The sequence below is a fragment of the Ciconia boyciana genome, chromosome 15 (genome assembly GCF_034638445.1).
Source record: "Ciconia boyciana chromosome 15, ASM3463844v1, whole genome shotgun sequence".
Lineage (NCBI taxonomy): Eukaryota > Metazoa > Chordata > Aves > Ciconiiformes > Ciconiidae > Ciconia > Ciconia boyciana.
In genome coordinates, this window is record NC_132948.1 from 15390615 (window position 1) to 15412886 (window position 22272).

Here is a 22272-nt window from a genome sequence, read left to right on the forward strand (position 1 = left end):
GGAGTAATCTCAGTGTAGTCCAGAGAAATATGCATGTCTTCAAATTTACTGTTCTTCAGGTTATTAAATAAAATCCTAGTTCTTGGTTAACTTCTAGATCTTCCTTGTTGCCTGTCTTCTGTTTAGTGGCATTATATCAAAACTCTATCTGCTGTAGGAACAATTACAGTATGACAGGAATGGTTTGTGCTTTAAATGTGCCAGACTCAGTACGAAGAAGCTCAGCATCAGGACTGTTTAGTGAAACCCTTCCATACCAAGCTTGAACTAAACCTAATCAAATTCAATTAGGATATTATATTCTTTTTTATGTAATAGTATATTACATGTTGTTTTGTTGCTTAATGCTGAGGTAAAACTCCCCAAGTATGACAGATAAGAATCCAGACAGAACAGTGTTCCCCAGACAATTTTCTTAGGATACTATTCATGAGTTAACCCACTAGTTCTTGAGAACATGTTTTGTGCTGATATTTTGTCCTATACAAAATGAGGATATTTTCTCAGAAGAATATTTGCTACATTATCTTTTTTACCAATGTTTCATGATGGTATGTTCCTGTAGGTGATAAACAGTCCTCAGGTTTTACAGGCTACTTACTGCCTTCATGGTGGGGTTTCTGAATCCCAACCCATGCTCATCTATCTCTTCAAGGAAGTAGCCACTTCATTTCCTTTATGACACCACAAACCACTTTTCACTGTTTAGAAGCGGAGAAGCAGTATGATAACTCTGAATTTCAGGAACTTTAGTTTTTAAGGGACTGAAGAACTAATGTTAAACAGAACTGAAGCTGGTTATATTAATTTAGCTCTCCAGGAAGATCTAATGTAACTTGTCTAGTGACATACAGCCCAATAGCAAAATTCTTGTTTTGTACTGTTAGCAGTGGTTTTTAAATTTAAAATTAACATAAACTCTAAATATTATTAATTGTATAAAGGTTAATATCTTCACAATGCTAGGCAAGTATTTGCATTTAGATGATCAGGAGATAATACAGGATTCTGTTTTCCAAGGGATTTTTCCTTCCTGACTGTTTGAAGGAAGGAAGGAAAACACTTACTCTCTTCCCAATGTAAAATTTTGATTTTTCTGGACAGTTATCACTGTACTTTTTTAAGCCTTACTGAGAGGACAGAAAATTCACAAAGGAATTTCTTGAGCTGTTGGACCTTCTGCTAACAAGTAGCAGAGGTCTGATGAGGTTTGCAGCCTGACTTGCTCAGATTTCCTTTGAAGGAAGATCAGTGGTGATGGAGTCCTGAGTAAAAGGAATATGTGAGAACCTCTCTGTGATTTATAAATAAGTTGATACCCTGGCTGATACTTGCAGTGATCCCTTAGGAATTTAGGCCCAAATTCTTAAAGGGATTTAGGCACCCAGTTCCTGTTAAATTCCATTATATTTCTGTACAGTATTGTCACTGAAACCAAGGGAATTAGGTTTAGGAATCCTTCCGAAGGTTTGGATCACAGGTATAAAATTCCCTTGACTTGTTTCTTTTAGGTTTATGTGGTGGTTTCAGCTTTATTTTCAAATAAAGATGGATTAATTTGGTAAGATGTATTGACAAGTATGTTTAAAGAATTAAATTATTGCAATTATTTTAAAAATTCACTTGCAGATCAACTTGAGAAAAATGTCCATTTCCTCAGACTACCAAACTCAGAGCAGCTTTTAGCATAAAACTTGATTTTTTACTTTGCTTACTCTAGGGGATTTTTGATGTCCAAATATAAATATATATTTGTATACATTTGTGATATCTCATTAGCTACTGAGATTCTTGGGATTTGGAAGACTTGAGGTCATACAGTAAACATGAGAATTCCTTTTTCACCATGTTGTTTTTAAAACTGCACACAGGCATTTAGTACATTCCCAAACCTGAGTAAAAAAAGTTCAGAGGTACTTACAACTATGAAGAGTTTCAAAAGACAAAGTTTCCATTTATACTATTGTCAACTGTGTAATTAAGTCCAATCTCCAGTTGAGATTGTGTAATTCAGAGAATATTGAACATCCACACTTGCCTCAGGCTGTCTAGTGGACTATATTGCCCACAATTAAACAGATGAATGCACAAATAAGGATAGGCATCCTTCCAAACACTTCTATCTATATTTAGCAAATTCTTCTCATTTCCCTCTCTGTAGGAGGGTAGTGATGTTGGTAACCTTAATATTGGCCAACAGAACTGTGAGTGTCTTAAGCCCTGTCCTACTAGATGTTTTCCTTTCCCATGTTATTTTGACCTTCTCTCCCTTTCTTTTGGATTAAATCTTTTTATGTCCTGAATGAGAAATTTGCTTCACATTCTCCATCTGAATATAGAAATAAGTAAAAGTGAGTTCTCTGTGCCACAAAGGAATAGGAAGAACATGAAAATTTCACAAGTTTAAGTGTTCTGAAATTTATGAAAGATATAACTAAGTCGGGGGGGGGCAATACAAAGATATCTCCTTTTTATGGAAGCCAAAGCTATAGGTTCTGTAACTTTTTACCTCATTTTATGTATCAATGTTTGAAGGACTACAATGCCTTTTGTTAAAATGCAGCAAGCTTTCTATGTAACATTACCTTTAGAAAATACTGAATTCAGTTTGTCTAGTTTTCGTAACTGACGTTTGCATTTTCCTTTCTTAAACTTCCATATTATCCAAATATGTATTAAAGTTGATGCTGTAGCTGGCAGGCTTGAAAGATGCAGTCTAATTCACAGTATAATCTGCATGATTTTCCTAAATAAATGACTAACTTCAATTTAAGAAAACAGGAATAACTATTTAATCTTATACTTGCTACATGGAGGTGTTGTGTTTCAGTAGGGAGACCTTGTAACTATTAGATTTGGAAAGTAACTGGTGTGAATTGTCGTCTCTTTTTTTTTTTTTTTTTTTTCCCCTCCTCCCTTTTTTTAATTGGGAAAGAGAAGTATTCCAAACTCCCATGCACTTGAGGCCAGAACAAGACTAGACACAGGTTTTCATTAAATTAATTTCTTTCCTTCTGTGTTTTCATCAGGAAACAAGTTGTTTAACATTATTTTATAGAGAACAATCTTTAGTTGTTGAACTCGCTACATTGTTCAGCAAATAGCAAAATAAGATGCAAAAGCTTATGTTGCAATGAATCTTAAAGACATAGAGCACTGAGTGGAAAAGCTTTGGAACTAGAGGCACAGAAAACAAATCAACACAAGTTAAATCATAAAGATCTGTAAGATCATCTGGTCCATGTTTTGCAAGATTTCTCCATATAGCATACAAAATCTTTGCTTCAAACTGTAATGTTATATAGTAATTCAAGGAGAAGACCTCAAATTTCCTTCCAGTTCCCCTTCTGCTAATTTTAGAATAAGTTATTTCACTTGCCTCTTTGCTGTTTTTACTTCCAAGTACCCCATTTCTCAAGATTTAAGTGTTTAAGGGCAGAGATAGTGCTCCTGGGACATCAGATTATGATGATCTGTATAATACTAATTTCGGTAATATACTTACCATAGCATATGTCATGTTTCCTGTGTCAGCTGCACCTCCGAACCTTGTAGGTCTGGGACAGTAGTCTGAGTTTAGCACTTCCTTCCCTTTCTTATACTTAAGGAAAATACTATTTCCTTTTCTTTCAAATATGAATTTGTATAGATACCATAACCTTCATCTGCATTCCTGCAGCTAAGTGCCTGGCTTTGATATTTTAGGAGAATAAAGAAATATATTGTAGTTAGGTTTAAAAGAATATTCTCTAAACTGTCAGTCAGCATATCACATCATTCCTTTGTCGTCACAGAAACTGGAGCTGTAGAGTAAGCAAATGATTTCACATTGGAACATCCACTGATGTTTAGCTGTGTGGGCTTTCCTTTGAGTCTGGACAGCTCTGCTGTTCTGCCTTTTAAGCATCTCCTACATAATGTCAGCTTCCCAAGAACTGATCATTCTGATGGTTAAAAATTTCTCCATACTTCAGCTTGTTTGTTTGTTTTTTAGCCAGTTCGTACTGGTTTGGTTTTGTGCTTCAGTAGCTCCTCTCTTTCTCTTTTTCTCTCTCTGAGAATTGCATGTTTAGTATATTTAGTGAGGACAGTTCTACCTCCTTTCAGCCTTTGTTTTGCTGGGCTAAATAATCCAAACTCTTATTCTCTGCTCATGAAATGGTTAGTCCATTCCCAGGTGGTTTCAGTAGTCCATATTTATGCTGAGTCAATCTTTCTCTAATATGGATCTCTGGAATATCATAGTGACTTCCAGATGTAGTTCTGAAGTTGTCACATTCACTGGTATTAGCAATTCCTGCCTTCTACTGAAAATAGTTCACTGATAGTATTACGTTGTCCTTTCTCAAGTACAGCTCTCCCAGTTCTTATGTAGTTGACTGATACTTTTTTCCTTCTCTCCTGAAGAAATCCAGGCTATGTCTACAGTTTCTAAGCTTACTGAAAATGTATGCATCTTACAAAAGAAATCTTTCTGGTTCTCAGATATAATTTAATATAGTGTTTTGTTGCTTTTTCCATGAGACTTGATGAAGGGGCTTGTATAAAGAAGCAGGCCCTAGAGATTAAAAAATAGTTTAGCTAAACAGGGAATATCCCAACTAACACTCAAATAAAATAGCTAAACTTTATGTAAGAGGGAGTATACTGCTCTGCTCCTTTTCTCAGGACTGCGGCGTTTCTCTTTTACTGTGGTCAGTTTGAGGGAGGATTCTAGTAACACTAACCGTTTCAGGACCCTATGTCTAGAAAAGGAGGAGGGATTTTTGTGAACTAAGAGACTACATAGGGAGCGTTAGAGAATGCTGGCATCCTAGCCAGGGAACAGAGAGATTGAGATTGTTTTCTCCATCAGGAGATGGGCATTAGTTGGACTGAGAGAATTGTTGCAGTTGGACTGCAACAATTGGCAATAGACATTTTAAGCATAAATAAGACTGTGTATTGGCTTTTTATTGGTTTTATTGTTTATGCTACAGGCTTACTACCTGTGCAATAATGAATAAATACTGCTGCATTTTGAAAGTGCTGTGTTTTACTTTATTAAACAAATTGGTTACTGATCTCTGTGATGAAAGAACTTACAGGTGCCAAATGCAGATGTGTCTGTTGCAGTAATGCAATTGGGAAAAGGAGTCTGTAGGCTAGAGATTTAGTGTATATGTGATTGTACTGTGTGGTTCCACCAATGATGCAGAAAGCAAGGCCTGGGAGAGAAGCCTTTTAGCCCTTGAGAGGCCTAAAAAAAAACCCCCAAAACTAGGTTGTAGTTTGTCATGCTACCACAAAAGAAGGGAAAGACTAATAAGAATTACAGAATAAACACAACTATTTCATGTGAAAAGAGGTTGAAGTCTAGGGGAAAGCAGCTGGTCTCACGAAGGAAAGAGTGCTATCTTTTAATTTTATTTTTTTATAGGGTTTTTTTTTTAAGCAGTAAACCAATGTATTTTGGTATTGTAAAAACTTTAAAAACAGTAATACAGGTATCTCTGTTAAAGAACAGAACTATTGTTTCAGAAGTAGACAAACTTTGGAGCTGTAATCTATAGGAAAAGTCCTGGTCTTCGGAGAGTTCCTGACTTCAGTTAAATTCAAAAGATAAGTGATGTAGAGATCTCGGAAGCTTTACTGTCTGCACAGTAGCTCAGTTGAGAAAACCAGAATTTCACATAGTGTCTGATTTAAATGAGCTTTCTACTGTCTGTAGATCTATTAAGTGTATCTGCATGTACCCATGAGACTGCTATACAGAGGATATAATTATTTTGTTTACCATTTTGAGATTGATGTGAATGGAATCAATACCAGTTAGTTTGCTTTTCATTACTGAAGGCATCTGAAATGTTGACCAACCTTACCTTACTTGTGTCAAACAGATCACAAAGCCCTTATATACACACCATTTGACCTTTTAGGACATTCTTCAAAGAACTAGCAGGCTTAGCATGTCACTTTTTTCTCCCTTGAAGAAATTAAATCTAATTAGGAGGATCCTACTTATACAATGTAGATACAGATTACAGGTGCACACAGTGTGTGGAGAGTCCAGAATGAAAATAGCTGTAATGAAGAAGGGGGGGAGGGGGGAACAGACACCCTGAAATAGGCTGACTTATTTCGGAGTACAAGATGGATAATTTAGTGACTTTAGTAGCTGCACAGATATAAAATATTTACAGCAAGTTGGAGAATTCTAATGGGGAAAAGAAATCTCTCAAGACATTTTCTTCTAGAGAATATGAAATGAGAAAGGAATTATGCACAAATATAACAATTACACAGTTTTAGTATTAGTAATTAACTGTCTGATGTTCATTTCTCTTTCTTCACTCAGGTGTAGTTTGAATACACCTGAATTACGTATTTTAAGAGGAGAATCATGAACGCAATTGACTTCTCCTTGGGCAACCTTTGACATTTCACTGCCTGTTAACATTGTCTTTCTCACAGCAAATGTCACTTGAGACTCTTGTCGTAAAGAACAAAAAAATATGCTTGTGCATTCTTGTCATTTCACACGAAATCAAGTGACTGATTTCTGATAGAGATCTCAAGAGCATTGAGTTTATACAGGTTTCTCCCAGTTCCACCTCAGAATAACTGCTTGCATGTATTTTTGGAGGCAAGGAATGTTAATAGTAGATTCTTGTGAGGAACTAATTATTTAAAGTATCTTTGGCACTATGAAATTGAAAATAACTTACTGGGTATGCACAATAACAAGACAAAACCCAACTAGTTTAAAGTAGGTGTAACATCCTGGAGTAAAAAATGTATGCCTGTTTTATACGTCCTTGTGTGACCAGGGAATTTGGAGCAGTCATTGGAAGATGAAGGAATCCAGCTCCTGCATTATTGGACCCAGAGGCCATACTGTGTCATTACTAATGCATGCAGGCATGTTCAATAAATTTCATGGTTATACATCTCACTGTCATTTTCAGAGCGCATTGATTTAAGCAGCTCCCACTTATCAGGAATACTACAACAGGCAGCACAGCCTAATATGCTGATAGGTACAAAGTGAAGGCGTCTTATTTTGATCAAAAACAGAGAAAAAAATTTACTGTAAGGGTGAACTGAACACTGGAGCAAGTTGCCCAGAGAGGTTGTGGAGATTACGTTCCTGGAGATTTTCAAAACCTGACTGGAAAAGATCCTGAGCAACTTGCTCGTAATTGACCCTGCTCTGAGTAGGGAATTGTACCAGATGATCTCTAGCCATCCTTTCCAACCTCAGCTGTTCTGTGATTCTGTGAAAATAAGACGGTTAATAACTGAATATCCTTCAAATTACTCTGTCTTCTACAAGAAGAAGCAAAGTTGCAAGGATCCTGATGGTGCAAGGAGCAGGAAGTCCAGAAAGGAGTTTCAGGGACGCAAGACAATCTCCCTTTGTTTCTCACTAGTCAGTATAACCCATCAGTGAATCTCCCAGTATGGGCAAGGGGTGTGAAGGGACAGCTGGATGGACAGAGCTGTGGGTCAGGCTGGGATGTGGCTGCAGTTCTGAGGGTACCATTAGCAGCTGCATTTATGAAACTACAGTTTGTTTGGTTTTTTTAACCAACTTAGTTGTATCCAGTTAAATGAACAGTTAAGGTCAAACTTCTGCCTTTAGTGAAATAAAGAATTTTAAAAGGTTTATGTAGGTTTAAAGGCTTCCACTGTCACTTAATACAGCTGGCTTCAAAGCGTATTGAATATAATCTTCTAATGAGTTTTGGCTTTGTCAGTAGATACATGTTTCTTCCATTATCTTGTTTGTTTCTGTTCGGTATTTTGTACTCTGTAAGTAATATGTGCAATTACTTTTCTACAATACCACGTTAGTAACAGCAGCAGGAAGCCATAGTTAGCTCAACTGGAACATTTTGGCCTCTAGAGTTCTTGTTGTTGCATTCAGAATTAAGAAATAACTGCCTGCTTATCTTTGTGGTATTCTGATTCCCTTCTTCTCTCATCCCCTTTTCTTGTTCAGTATTACTTTATTGGTTAGACTTAAGACAGATGGTAGGAATAGTAAATCCAAGTTGATTGTAACAGATATTGTCTGACATTGGTGTGTCTGTAACTAGGAAGATGAAAACAATGGGCAGTAAATATTTTGGACAAGCTGAAAGAAGTTGCTAAAATAATTCATAATTGTCTTGCCTGTTAGACTGGATAAACAAAGCGAAAATGATTTCCTTTTATTTATGTACATTTTTGAAGAGCCTCAGAATTGCTGTGGTAATGTATTGAGCTGTATTTCTGCTCAGTGCTCGCTGCTTTTTGTTGACATATTTAAAGTTACCCGTAACTTCTGTCAGTGCAATCCTCCTGGTGGGAATGTGGTACTGTGGCACAGTCATGGGACCGGAGATCTGTGCTTGGTTTTCACCTCTACAGCTGGTCTGCATTAAAGCACCTTGAGGACATATTTGTGATATTAAAATAAAGGTGCTTAGCCTTTGTTTAAAATCCTGTCTCTGTGGAACTAGGTTACCTAATGAGCATGTTTTACTCATCTCATGGGGACAAAGCCTGAGCTGTTAAATCTATGGCAGCAAAACGAAACAATTTTTGAACCAAGTCATCATTTTCGGCATCAATAGAAGGTCATGCCCTTGTCAGCTGGCGTTGGTTCAACATAAGGTTCCAGTCAAAAGTGGCTGCATTATGCTTAGAGCTGCTCTTTAAGAGACCTTCACCCTTTACTATGTTTGGAACTGCTAATATGGTGGGTCTTCTGAATATTTATAAGGGACTTATTAAGATAGTCCTTACTGCAGTTATTCAGAGCATATACTCATTAGTTCTTGGTAACTGGTCTGGCAGAAAGAAGTTTGTTCAAGCTCATGATAGACCACTAGATTAAGTGCTCTTTTTCCATCCTTTCTTCTCTCCTCAGTGTTGTGTGTTAAGTCATGATACTTATTTGGCAAGTTCAAAATACACCTCCACTTCTACTACTTCTGTAGCTTCAATTGTTGGCTTGGTTCCTGAGAAATTCAGACCTTCTGGGACCTGGAGTTTGGGAGACTAAACTTTTTATACAAGGTTATAAGTTGAAGACTGGAAATCTTGTTCTTTTGCTTTGCTGCTTGACTTACCTAGTGTTTTGCTCAGCTGTACTGTACAAGGATATCCAAAATCACATTACGTCCACAGCCCTTGCAATTTTAGAAGTATGTTATTGCAAAAAGTTAGGGATATGTTTTAATAGCAGGTGATTGTTCTCATCAAGAATTGCACTAGTCTGATCTTTTTGCAGTGCGTGTATTGCGCTTGAATTTCTCTTCCCATGAGCATCTTCAGATGCTGAATAGTGATTAGTTTTTGATCAAGTGAAAACTATCAGAATGTGGAACATACTTTTTGAGGTACATTGGTCAGAAAAGAGAAAAAGTTATAACGTACGTAAATGTAAGTTATAGATAATTATAATTTCTTCCTGAAATCTTCCTAGGTGCTACAGGCATGTATAAGTAGCAGAGTACCCAGATTTGTAACTCAGGTGACGTCTGGATTTATATTGAAAACATGAATTAAACCGGCTTGACATTCAGCTTTTGTTTTTCTTAATCAGTGAGATTCTTAATGGTGATTTATTTTTTTTAAATAGGCCATAATTTTCTACTCTTTTTAAAGAGTCAAAGCTTTTAAAATGGCTTATACAGAATTGCCATACTTATTTAAAAAATAATTTTAGAAGGGTCAGTTTAGGATTTGTTGCAATGTTTTAAAACTTAATCAAGCTACTAGTGGCATTTTTTAATCTGTAATATTACCCCACTGATGTCTGTTTAATATTATTTCTGATTGTTATCACTGGTTGCATTTCTTTTTGGTTAGGGGAAATTGTGTGTTCATTTTATTTTTTGGAAAAAAATTTTAAAAGGGCAAGCGATGGCAAGATTTTGCTTCTGACCTCTGGATTGAATTGCTCAGCAGGCAAAGTCTGAATTGCTAATAAAGATTAAACTTTTGAGTAAAATTCTTGCCTGAGGTTGGATTTGTACTGATTCAACACATTTCTTATGATTCCACCATCTCCCTCAGTGCTGCCTCTGGAACAATATGACCCTTTTAATGAAATTTTATTTTGTGACAAACTGAATTTCTGTGTATGTGCTCTACTTGCTAGTATGTCTCATGTTTGTGATGAGGTTTCTCCTTTGTTCTGCAGTACTTAAAAGCATTTACTTATCAGAGTTGAAGATAAATAAAGCATCCTGTTTACTAATTAGATAAATTTTCATCAAGTGTCATCCTAAAGTCACTAGAATTACTGTATGAAGACATAGTGTTGCCTTATAACTTGTAAATTATGAAATGAAACATACAGTTTACCACGGAAGGTGAAGGCACACAGGTAGAATATATGGTTTTTGTAAGGCAGCCAAATGCTGACTGGCTTACAAGAATGGGGGGAAAAAACCCAAAGTCTTCCTTCATGAAAGCAGTCTGCAGATAGCTTCGTTCATATTTTTTAGATCTCTTAAAAACAACCCAAAAAACCCCAGTTTCTCTGATATAAAAAGCTATTTTTACGGTTGAGTGTCCATACATCTTTTGTGGGTCTGAGTGTTAGTCATTTTTTACTGGTATGAGTGGGTTCAGGTTGGGCCTTGTGTGAGCACTCTTCATTGAGGACTGTTAAAAAAAAACCCCAAAACCCAAAACCAAAAAAAACACCCCAAAACAAACCCTAGTTATTTGTGATATTGATTATGTAAATCACTGCTGTTAGGGGATACCCTATATGTCAGTGTGACTGTCCTGCAAATCCAGTCTAGCCACCAGTAGAAGGACCAATGGCCAGTGGTGCTTTGGTGATGTAGTGGTATGGCTACACTTGGGCATATACATATATATATTCCTCTGTGTCTTGCCCAGTATGTAGTGATAATCAAGAATTCTATGGTACTACCATTCAAGTATCTTGCTTCTTTTTTTTTTAACTTTAGAAATTCTGTAGAGGAGTTGGGGATCTAAAGTTTTTTTAGATTTTAAGGTCAGAGTAAAATTTATCCTCCTCTCTCTTGTAACCAATGCTGCTAGCTTTTAGCATTCTGCATTAGGTGAAGGTGCGACTTCCGGCTTGCAGTGTATATATGCAATCAGATTGCATATGCAATTTCTAGCTTGGAAGCAAAGGCAGGTTAAAACAGTTGGAAATTTATGATTCTTGGAGTTAAAATAAACAAACACAAAGACTTGGCAAAGTGTAGCCCAAGACAGTGTTTGTGTTCCCTGTGAATTAACCCTTTGTGTTAATGTTGACTTGAAAAATTCTCCAGTTTCCCTGTAACTTCAAGTATGTATGTTTTCTGTGGAAAATATTCTTGTATGTATGTAAGAAGTGTTAGGTCATTGAAATAAAGCGTATGATGCAGATAAAATATATTTAAGCAGAGAGATAATAAGGAGAAACATTTTGGCTGTTTTTCATCTTGTTACTGTACACTTGAAACAAATAATTTTTGGACTTTGTGATCCAGATATCTCAGGAGAAACTTGTCTGTATACTAGAGCATTCAAACCAGATAAGAAATTTCTACCATGAACTTTGATTTCAGGAAGTAAGAACTCTAGAGGCTGATGAAAGTCTTGAGTTGGCTGGTTTGAACTGGGGATAGCAGTGCAGTTTTTGGCAAGTGTTTGGGCGTGAAGCTGTATATAGAGCTGTGCCATTACTCAGGTCAACAAGCCATTAGTCACATTAGTTACAGAGCTCCTATTCGGAGTTTGATCTGTGTCTTATGTTTTTCAGGGATATCCATAACTTTGAGTTGTGCTTTATGAACAAGGAAAGGGGCCTAAGAACTCGCCTGAAAGGGTGGTAAGAGTTGTCAAAATTTCCTTACGTATATTTTTTTCTTTTATTAACTACACATGTTCATGTCTATGAAATCCAGAAGGCAGAATTGTTACTAATTTAATCCTTCTTGCTATTTACTGTTCCAGACAGTGTCACAATTGTCATTCTTTATCCACAATAAAGTGATGAAAGACTAAATTCATTTTACAGTAATAGTCTTTAGTGTCCTTTTTCTCAAACAGTAGGACTGTTGAACTGAGTATGGCTAAAATATGCAAGAGTTTGAATTAGTCTGCTTGGAATAGCAACCACCATATAAAACCAAACGTCTGTGTAATCAAAATGTAGAATAGTTATAATTCTACATATAATGTAACTACATGAATAATTATATGCAGAATTAATATAATGTAACTAATAATAAAACTTCCGAAACTTTATAAATGGACCTTTTCAAAATGTTTTGTTCTGCTGCTGTCCTGCTTTTACACAGGAGGTGAACTGGCTTCCCACCTCCTAACTGCCTGCTCTCAGCCACTCTCAGTTTTGTGTTCAGTTGCCCCATCAGACTTCATTTGAGGTGGTTCTCTGAGCTCTCTGTGCAGGAATCTGTGCCACGTGAACGTAACACAGGTATAAATTCAGTGGTTATCTACTTGTGTGATGGATGTATGGCTTTCTGCAGCATTTGACCCTTCTGCTAACTTACTGGTTTTAAGTGAAGGGCCCTTGTCAGAACAGTACAGTCAGCATAGTCAAAGACCAAGCAATGTATTAATTTGTATGACTGCCGATGACTTGGGAAGTCATTCCTGAGATAACTAGCCAGGCAGAAGTTTTCTTACACAAGGAAAAACCATCTACGTTGGGATAAAGGAATGTAATTTTTAAAAGTTGGTTCTTTAAATTACTAAAAACAGAAGACAGCTGTACTTGCTAAATTAATAAAATTGATTGAATAATTCAATCTTTTAAAAGGCTTAATTTTCTGATTTCATTTCTTTTAGTAGTCTCTTTTTAACTTTGTTTTAGGGAAAGTAGAATTTTGTGTGAAAGATGAGAATGCAGTTTACATCGTACAAGCAAAACTGCAAGTTAGTACTTCTTAATATCCTAAACAATATAGAAGAGGTGGGAGATTTCTTACGAGATTTTTCACTAACGGTCATCCTGAGGTGAAATTTGTAGTATTTAGAGCAAGGGAAAATAATTGTAGGGGTGAAAGGGAATAAAGTGACAGGAACTAGGAGTTATCTCTTACCAAACTTGTTCAAAATTAGGAAAAAAGTAGCAGGCAATCAAATGAGATGCTGTTTGTGGATACATGAACAATCTATTATTTCACAGCATATTTGTGAAGTAAAGGAATGCACAACTTTGAAAATGTTCCTGCTCCTTCTGCACTGAAGAAACAGTAGTAATTGTGCTATCATTACCAAAGATACTTTTTACAGAGTTCATGACTAAGACTGATTTGCTTGTTTCAGAAGTGAGGTATGCTCTGTACTCATTTTAAAGAGTATGTCACCCTTAATCAGGAGTGTCATACATTTCCAGAATGATGGTGCTTTCAATTTATTGCTTGTCAGCCCTGAAGAATGCTGGTTAGTTCCTTTACAAGTGCAACTCATGGGCTGAGACTGCTCACTTGTAAAACAATTCTAGGTTTATTTTGATTGGTTATTGGTTTGTGGTTTTTAATGATAAAATAGAATGGCATTTTTTGCAATAGACATCTTGGTGGAAAATCTGAAAAGCTGGAGACATTTGGAACTGCTCTTACTCCCACTGAGGTCAGCAGTAGAATTTCTGTGGCTTTCAGTGGGAGTAACGTTACGCTGTCTGAATGTGAAGACTTTTCCTCTCCTTTCAAAAAACGCGTATAATAGTCTGCTATAGCTAGGGTTACAAGAAAACTAAGTAACTATTGTACGACTTGATTATGAAAAAAAGGTATTTCCTAAGTAGGAGAAAGAAGTTTTAACCATTTCTGTTATGCCAGCATATTGATTTTTTTTTTAAATACCTACAGCTCTGAAACTCATTGCACCATAAAAATTGGTTATCTAAAATTACTTTGCTTATATCATCCAGTGTGTTTTATTATATTGTATGCAGGAGTAGGTCTGAACAGACAGGCTGAATGCTTATTGGAGTAATGGCAGACATGGCCTAAATTCTATAATCACAGATATTGCTGGTCATCTAAACAGGGAATCCAGATTAGAGAGAAAGCATGCAGTTTTGGGAATAAATGTTTTCAAAACTGTGTATTAGTTCTCAACTCTTAATAAAAGCTTAATATAATATTATTAGTGGCATTTTCATGGATGTCATTTAAGAAAAATATTAACTATTTTTTTCAAAGGTGAACACTTCAAAAAGTGAGATACTGTATTGGCTATGCAACAACTTTCCTTAAGAACTTTTTTCTCCCCCCTCTAGGAAGATGCTATTATAAATGAATTTGGCATAAAAGCTTCTAGCCAGTGGTTGCCCAGAAATGATTTGTGAAACATTAAAAATAACTGCCTTTTCAGAAATTAATGCTAAATAGATAGTTCCAGAGCTGTGGTTGTGCGATTTAAATGGTCAGTTTTGATTGTAATGTGCAAAATGGAGTTGACTTGATTTGAAACATATTCCAGGCTGCCAGGTTTCAGACACGAGCCATCCAGAATGTGTGTTTTTTATCTGTTATAAACATGTTTTTCCTTGTAATTATTTTTTTTCCCTAATTCATTTCTTGTAGATTAATGTCTGCTTATTTTGGGTTTTTACCATCTTTTCTGGAACAATCAAGAATGATGAATTACTGCTGTTTAATTGATGGATTGCTATAGATTAATCAAACTCCTACTTAATGCACTTGATATTTCTTGCGAGTAAGCTATTTTTTAAAAAATTGTGTGTAGTTAAGTTTATAATAAACTTAAGTCTTGGGCACATCAGATTCTTTGTCATACCTGGGAAGTGCAAGATATGACCCAAATACTCAAATGACCCAAAGATAGCATTTTGGTTTATAAACATTTGCAGCATAAACAAGTCTGAGCTAAGTAACTTTAGAAAGGAATTTCCCCTCCATGTGGTGTGTATTATATGTAGACGTTAATTAGTGATTTTTTCATACATAGCTCTTGGAAATTATTTTTATCTGTTTTATCTGACACCAGGTTCATTTATCCTGAAGTTGAACTTTTACTATTGTCTCCGCATGACATTAGTTTACAAACTAAGTCTGATGACTTCGTGTTGTATGCCTGAGAATTTACCTCTACGTGATTATCTTTAGTTAACGATCACACAACCCTTCCAGAATTGCTGATGAGTCCTAATTTTGCCTTCATTATTATCGACAATTCTAGTGCTTTTGGTGTTGTTGAGTGGATTTAAAAAGGAATGCTGGATTCTTATGTACAATATGCATGGATTTAATTTCTTATATTTCTGATAGTCTCATTTGGAATCACTTTATAACTCCTAATTAAAAATGGTTACTTGTTTGAAAGCGTGGGGAATTTGCCTTGGTGCTGCTTGTGACCTGGCATGGTTTACAGATGATCATGCGGTCCAGGCAGCTGAAGAGTTGAACTCCTTCTGTTACCCTGTATGAGGCCTGGGTTGCAAGCCCCTGTGGTGTTGGAAGTGGCTGCCCTACATGCTTAGGTCTCCTCCTAACAACGATGACAGTAGCAAGAGCAAGCCTGGCGCTCTTGCAGTGGTGCAGCAGGCTGTGGCTGTTTTGTTTCCTCCAGTTCGCTGTTTGTGCAGCTACCTGTGAACTAACAGAAGGTAGGTTGTATTACTACAAATAATGTTTTATGGTTTGATCAGGTAGGGTTTAATAAATTATGATTCACTTTAGGGAGCATCAGAACTACTGGAATACCTATTATCAAAACAGGCAGTCTTTTTTTAGTAGGGTAGTTAATCGATTTCTTGACGTGGCACATATAACCTGCTTATTAGCAAAATGTCTTGCAGAAGTACTTATCTGTCTGAAGTAGAATTTCACTGAATTGCCTGGATAAGGTTGGCCTTAAAAGTGGACTTTCATGTAGCTGAGGCCTGTATGATACTTCATTATGCGCCTTCTTGCTTTCTACTTCATGGCTCAGAGAAAACTTGCTTCATCTAAAATGCATTAGTATTCAAAATTTATATGCTTTTCTGGAAAAAAGACCCAAAAGACTGATAATCTGTAGACAGTATATGCATGTGGAAACATGCTAATGTACACCTATCAAAGAGTCATACATCTTTGCACACATTAGTATTGAAAACAAACACTAACTTCCGATCCTTAAGATCTAACTGTGAGTGTTTCCATTCTGGTTAAACATGCAGTGTAACTCCTCTGTGATATCTCTGCTGGCATATTTCCTGAAGCCATACTGAATTTCCCCATGTGGATCCAATTGGGAGATTAAAAGTTTAGGATTTAATCTGTACTTCCATAGCAAGAGTCATGGTAGCCCTTCTTAGTATTCATTCAGTGTTCTTGGAGACATCTCTGGAAATGCTGGAGTAATATTGGCATGGTCTATTAAAACTACAGTGAATAAAACTTTAAGACCCAATCTCTTGATTTACATTTCTTATAGCAACATCTAATAGAATCGGCAAGGCATAAATGTTAGACAAATTTTCTCCTTTTATTTAGATCCATTAAAGCCCCTTCCAAGCAGATAAAGGAAACTTAGATGATTGAAAGAATTAAACAATAAATATAAAGCATTGTCTTAGAAATATCTTACAATACCTGCTCTTTAATATGCCCCCCCTCAGAAACATATCCTCTTAATTGACTTTAAATTGCAGAACTGATACAGATGCAATTGAAATGCAGCCATTTTCAGCTGCTGCACCCTGCCATGGTGACTGTTTTTGATTGTTGTTTCTTCCTTCAGGTGTTAAAAAGTATACTTTATAAAACAGGACAGGCAATTTTATTTGGCTCTTGCTACTTTCCTGATTTCTTGTAATTCCAATATTCTTCCATTGTAAACTTTCAAATTATGCTTTAGAAAAAGCTTTATGGTAAGCATTGATTAAATGTTGCTTTTTTTTTTTAAGCTATATATGGTTTATAAATTGATGCTGTTGGCTTCAACAGGGATGTTCATGGAACAAGTCTGACTTGCCAACTTTGCAGTAGAAACTTGTTGAAAATTGTCAGTAAGAATTTTGCTAGATTTTTTTTTTTCCTTGTATAACTTAAATAAAGGGTCTTCCTGTTAAAAACCTGATGACTTTGTTAAATTTTGAAATAGGTCCTTAAAATACCTACATAGTAATGTTGAGAGCATTAAACTCTAATAAAACAGTCACCTTTGCCTTTTAGATTTGAAGCTGAATTTTCCCTCCATCTGGAGGGTTACACTTGAACAACTGCAGGGATGCATTGTCCCATGAGAGTTCTGGCAGGGATTGTTTCCGTGAAACAGTGCATTCAGAGACAGGAGGGAAGTATGCCCTGATACGTCTCGGAAGCTGAAAGCATCGCTTGTTCCTCTTCTCTTTCCTGACTGGAATTCCAGTAATTGTTGCAGCTTTAGCATCGCCCACATCAGTAGGAAGGGAGACTTTTGTTTCTTGCAACTGCTACCTACCATTGCAAAGATGGATCTCAGGCATTTTTGACTGGGGATATGAGGGCATATTTAGCTCATTAAAATGATCATTAGCATATTCTTCCATTGACATTATCTTCAGCATGTTCCTTCTTCTAATTAAATTGTAGTCTATTGTATGGTAATTCTTTTGCTTTCCTGAAGTGTTTCTTCTCCTTAAGATAGCTGTAGAGAATCAGAATTGATAGTTACCTCAATGAGCTCCACGACAGAAGATTGAATTCATAACGCTGTAATGGATCATAGCACTTCATGTTTTGAGAATTTCTTCTCTTGGCACTAGGCATTTGTGAAAATACCTGCTGGTATTTTTTTCAAGTTTTACTATATGCATGTATGGGATGTTATTTTGGCAGAAAGATGTAACACTTTATTTGGTGACAAAGATAAAATTTTCAGCATTCTTGGAGGAAGTTTGGATTTGGTTTGGTAGCTGCACATCGCTCTCTGGGTATTTATAGATACAGGGGCAGCACAAAGGCTAGATGCTTTCCAGCATGTGTTTATGCAATAGTATATCTTTCAAGAAGTTTTTTTACGGAGCTGAGTTTGGAAATATGTTTGAAAACAGCCTTGTCACACATGTTATCAAGGTTAGAAGGGAGAGAAAGCAGAGACTTCAACATTTCAACTAAGGTTTTGTGAAAGGAGCATAGAATGTTAGTGTCTGCTAACTAGTAAACTAGTCTCTTCATGTCTCTTGAACAGTCCTGCAGTAGAGATGACTCAGTTTCTCCTGTTCCATGAAATGTTTAGCTCACACTGCTGTTTGGGACTTGAACATTGAACTCTTAGGGAATATACTTGATAAAACCCACTGATGATGGATTATGAATCTGAAGCGTTAAAAGTGGTATCGGATGAAAGCCTGGAGTGCACAGTGCAGAAAAATCCCCAAGTGAGGTTGGGAGTGTGGTGTCTGTACTTGGAAATACTGTGCTTGTTGATGTAATGGAGAACAGAGATTAATTCACACTCTCTGTTTATAGACAGTGGAGGCTTTTTTGACATAGCTGTAGTGCTTTGGAAAGGGCCTCTTCCAACTGTAGTATTGACTTTATCATGCTTTGCTACAATCAGTTCTGAAGAAATGAGAACAGTTGGTTTCATGTTATAGCAATTCAGTGGTACGTGGTGAATACCAGCTCATTCCTTTGAGTCCTGGCTTAGAACACCTTTTAATCTCAAATAAACATCAACTAAAAACCATGTATTTTGATGAGCATTGGACCTGATTAACACCATCATAATATGTTTCTGTGTTTAGTAATTTAAGCTTATTACTTACAGTTTTGGGAAACTGCCATGTGTGTTGGTAGCACTCAGTTGTTAATTCAAAAAAAAAAAAGTATTATACATCAGTTAGACTAATATTAGGGCCCCAGATCTGGAGGTATACAGCCTTATCAAAAGCAGACTTTCTATAATAATCTTTGTGTGCCAGTGACAGTGTAGGATAAATGCTGCTTTGTGTTCATTTTTTAACCAAGAAAAACTCCACTGATTTATTGGATTTATTCCAGACTTAAACCACTGTAAAAGCATACTACTGCTGTGTAAACACTTTCTGCCAGCAGGTGGAAATATATATACAACTCATCCATTGACTTATTTCTGTCTTTGGCTGGCTTATGTCTTTCTCCCAAACACTGAAGCTGAAGGTTTGTGAAAATCCTATTTAAAATTTGCAGCGTAATGGATCTTGCTGTGCCAAAATTTGCAAGTTCAGCTCTTTTACGGATGCCTAACTGCTCTTGGACCTGTCAGGTGTTCCATCTCTGTGTTGTAGCACTATCATCAAACCTTCTTACATAGTCATGTATTAAATAAAAAGCAATAATTCATAGAATCATAGAATGGTTTGGGTTGGAAGGGGCCTTAAAGATCATTTAGTTCCAGCCCCATCCAACCTGGCCTTGAACACTTCCAGGGATGGGGCATCCACAACTTGTTTGGGCAACTTTTTCCAGTGCCTCACCACCCTCATAGTGAAGAATTTCTTCCTTATATCTAATCTAAATCTCCCCTCTTTCAGTTTAAAGCCATTAGCCCTTGTCCTATCATTACCTGCCCTTGTAAAAAGTCCCTCTCCAACTTTCTTGTAGGCCCCTTCAGGTACTGGAAGGCTGCTATAAAGTCTCCCCAGAGCCTTCTCTTCTCCAGGCTGAACAACCCCAGCTCTCTCAGCCTGTCTTCATAGGAGAGATGCTCCAGCCCTTTGATCATCTTTGTGGCCCTCCTCTGGACTTGCTCCAGCAGGTCCATGCCCTTCTTATGTTGGGGGCCCCAGAGCTGAACGCAGTACTCCAGGTGGGGTCTCACGAGAGCGGAGTAGAGGGGGAAAATCACCTCTCTCAACCTGCTCATCCTGCTGCTTTGGATGCAGCCCAGGATACAATTGGCTTTCTGGGCTGCAGGCACACATTGCCAGGTCATGTTGAGCTTCTCATCAACCAACACCCCTAAGTCCTTCTCCTCCGGACTGCTCTCAATCCATTCTCCAGCCAGCCTCTATTTGTGCTTGGGATTGGCCCAACCCACGTGCAGGACCTTGCACTTGGCCTTGTTAAACTTCATGAGGTTTGCACAGGCCCGCCTCTCAAGCCTGTTGAGGTCCCTCTGGATGGCATCCCTTCCCTCCAGCACGTTGACTGCACCACACAGCTTGGTGTCGTCGTCAAATTTGCTGAGGGTGCGCTCAATCCTGCTGTCCATGTCGCCCACAAAGATGTTAAACAGTGCTGGTCCCAATACTGACACCTGAGGAACACCACTTGTCACTCGTCTCCACTTGGGCATTGAGCTGTTGACCGCAACTCTTTGAGTGTGACCATCCAGCCAATTCCTTATCCACCGAGTGGTCCATTCATCAAATCCATGTCTCTCCAATTTAGAGTCAAGGATGTCATGTGGGACAGTATCAAATGCTTTGCACAAGTCCACGTAGATGACATCAGTTGCTCTTCCCTTATCCACCAATGCTGTAACCCTATTGTAGAAGGCCACCAAATTTCTCAGGCACGATTTGCCCTTAGTGAAGCCATGCTGGCTGTCACCAATCACCTCCTTATCTTCCATGTGCCTTAGTGTAGTTCTGCTCCATGGTCTTGCCAGGCACAGAGGTGAGACTGACTGGCCTGTAGTTCCCTGGGTCTTCCTTTCTTCCCTTTTTAAAAATGGGAGTTATGTTTCCCCTTTTCCAGTCAGTGGGAACTTCACCAGACTGCCATGACTTCTCAGATATGATGGATAGTGGCTTAGCAACTTCATCTGCCAGTTCCCTCAGGACCTGCGGATGCATCTCATCAGGTGCCATGGACTTGTGCACCTTCAGGTTCCTTAGGTGGTCTCAAACCTGATCTTCTCGTGCAGTGGGTGGTTCTTTATTCTCCCAGTCCCTGCCTTTGCCTTCTGTGACTTGGGCAGTGTGGCTTGAGCACTTGCCGGAGAAGACTGGGGCAAAAAAGTCATTGAGTACCTCAGCCTTCTCCATATCCCAGGTAACCAGGTCTCCCATTTCCTTCCGGAGAGGGCACACATGTTCCCTAGTCTTACTTTTATCACCATAGTACCTATAGAAGCTTTTCTTGTTGTCCTTGACATCCCTAGCCAGATTTAGTTCTATCAGGGCTTTAGCTTTCCTAACCTGATCCCTTGCTGCTCAGACAATTTCTCTGTATTCCTTCCAGGCTACCTGTCCTTGCTTCCACCCTCTGTAGGCTTCCTTTTTGTGTTTGAGTTTGTCCAGGAGCTCCTTGTTCAACCATGCAGGCCTCCTGGCGTTTTTGCCTGACTTCCTCTTTGTTTGGATGCATCGCTCCTGGGCTTGGAGGAGGTGATCCTGGAATATTACCAATATTAATTGTTTCAAATGAACATGAGCAATACCTTCCATAGAAATAAAAGTGGATAGGAAAGAGGTAATTATTTTTTTAAATATTAGAGGCTGATGTTTTCCTGTCCAAAATACTTACCAGCAGTAATGGTCCCTAACTGAATCAAAGGAATAAAATGGAAAAGGGAATTGTGCAGTCTAGAACCAGAGGAGCAGATGATCATGGAAGGATGATTTTTCATCTGTCTGATGTTAGTAAATTTGAACTGTATATCGAGGCAGATTAGGAAAGGAGCTTACTTTGCAAAGGTGAGACCTATAGCTGCATATATTTCTTCTTGTTTCCCCCACTATTGTCAATGCATTTACCATTCTAGGACTTATCTGTGAGTGGAAAGCAGATCCTGAAGGAGGTAGTGCCAAAACTTGAAACTAATAAACTGTTCCTAGATAGTTCTGTGGCTATGCATAACTCTCCTCCAAAGAGCATGAGGACAAAGCATCTTTTACTAAGTAAAAACAACAATGATAAAGGGAAAGAAACATACGTAACTCTGTCTATATGGGAAAGTTACTATGAAATAAGCTAGGATGTGAATTTACATTCTTTCACTGTTCCCTGGACTTTCCATTCTTCTGTGAGAGGTAAAGATAAGGACAGTTTTGAAAATTGAGAAGGTCAGCTTGCGCTTTTTTGAGGGTTAAGAATGTCATGGAGGAAAACAAACTTACTGCCTTCTCTGTGTAGAGAAGGTTGTAGGTATTTGTGTAGTGTTTTTGTGAGAAGACATAGTCCACAATTCGTGTTTGTTGTAGCAGTAATAGTGAAAAAAGTGTATGGGTACTTTGGGGGAACAAAAAGTTGCTACTGTTTAACAAATGATGAAATTATTTTTTGCTGTAAGTTTTCATCTCTTCCCATGCCAATGCTTCCTTAATTTTCAGGGACCAAAGAGTTTATTTCCTAAGTTTTTCAATTAGTTCAAGTGAGC

The 22272-nt window shown here is 37.5% G+C and overlaps 1 protein-coding gene across 10 annotated transcripts in view; it reads left to right on the forward strand.

Moving 5' to 3' along the window:
• Positions 1 to 22272, forward strand: part of ARVCF (ARVCF delta catenin family member) — a 298725-nt gene that overhangs the window by 9466 nt on the left and 266987 nt on the right. For 8 of the 10 annotated variants that reach the window (XM_072879699.1, XM_072879700.1, XM_072879702.1 and 5 more), the window contains one exon: positions 11762 to 11830. The exons of the other annotated variants lie outside the window; for them this stretch is intronic. The gene's annotated coding sequence lies outside the window, so the exon portion shown is untranslated. The remainder of the gene's footprint in view (positions 1 to 11761; positions 11831 to 22272) is intronic. 10 annotated transcript variants of the gene reach the window in all.